Source organism: Centropristis striata, chromosome 13 (assembly GCF_030273125.1).
Source record: "Centropristis striata isolate RG_2023a ecotype Rhode Island chromosome 13, C.striata_1.0, whole genome shotgun sequence".
In the NCBI taxonomy this organism is placed as follows: Eukaryota; Metazoa; Chordata; class Actinopteri; order Perciformes; family Serranidae; genus Centropristis; species Centropristis striata.
The window spans coordinates 14152129-14153001 of NC_081529.1; the positions used below are offsets into that span (position 1 = coordinate 14152129).

Below are 873 nucleotides of genomic sequence, written 5' to 3' on the forward strand. Positions count from 1 at the left end.
ACTTTGAGTTTTCAGTTCATGTAGGCTCATGTACCATCCACTAACATGGAAGAGTGGGATTTATCACTTATTTATAACATCTTCAATGCACATCATCGTCCAAAATTGGCCCAATTATAGTCTGTTGCATATTATAGAATGTCCAAAAATGGGAGGAAGCAAAAAAAGTCATACTATAGTATGTCGTTTTTTTGTCAAAAATGGTCAAATTTTTAAAATGCCTAAAAATGTTAAAAAATTACAAAATAATGTTAATACATATTACTGCATAATTTGTCCTGAAATGACCAGTAATATATGTTGTTTTATATAATATATACTATAATATACTAATGACTAATAATTTATGCTGAAAAACAAAAAATGTCATAACATAGTATGTCGATTTTGCAGTATCAAGTGCTATCATTCCTGGTGAATAGGGGATAAAAAGAACTCCCCGTCGGGGAATCGAACCCCGGTCTTCCGCGTGACAGGCGGAGATACTGTCCACTATACTAACGAGGACGGTGGTATACTCCATTTTGCCGTGTTCAAGAACTCTGAGCCAAATCCAGTAAACCGCAGTTATGACTAACTCCGGGTTACAATCTCTAGAAATTATATTTCTATTATCATTCCTTAATTTTGTCAAAATTATGTGTTGCTTGCTGACTCGAGATGGATGATTAGAATAAAAGAACGATATATAATGATAGAAAAAACTAGGGCTATCAGATTTTTTACAATATACAGGGTTAATTGATTCATAAAGTTTGAATAATTTTGTTTTTAGACACAATCCTCTGTTAATTGCGGTTTCATTTTTATTTTGATATGTTTGGAAGAGATTGATAAATAAAGTTTTGAGAAGATCACTCACACACACACACA

The 873-nt window shown here is 32.4% G+C and overlaps 1 non-coding gene across 1 annotated transcript; it reads right to left on the reverse strand.

The window, feature by feature from the left end:
- Positions 1-435: 435 nt before the first annotated feature.
- trnad-guc (transfer RNA aspartic acid (anticodon GUC)) lies at positions 436-507 on the reverse strand. Its single transcript has one exon. It is a non-coding gene; the product is annotated as a tRNA-Asp (tRNA).
- Positions 508-873: the final 366 nt, after the last annotated feature.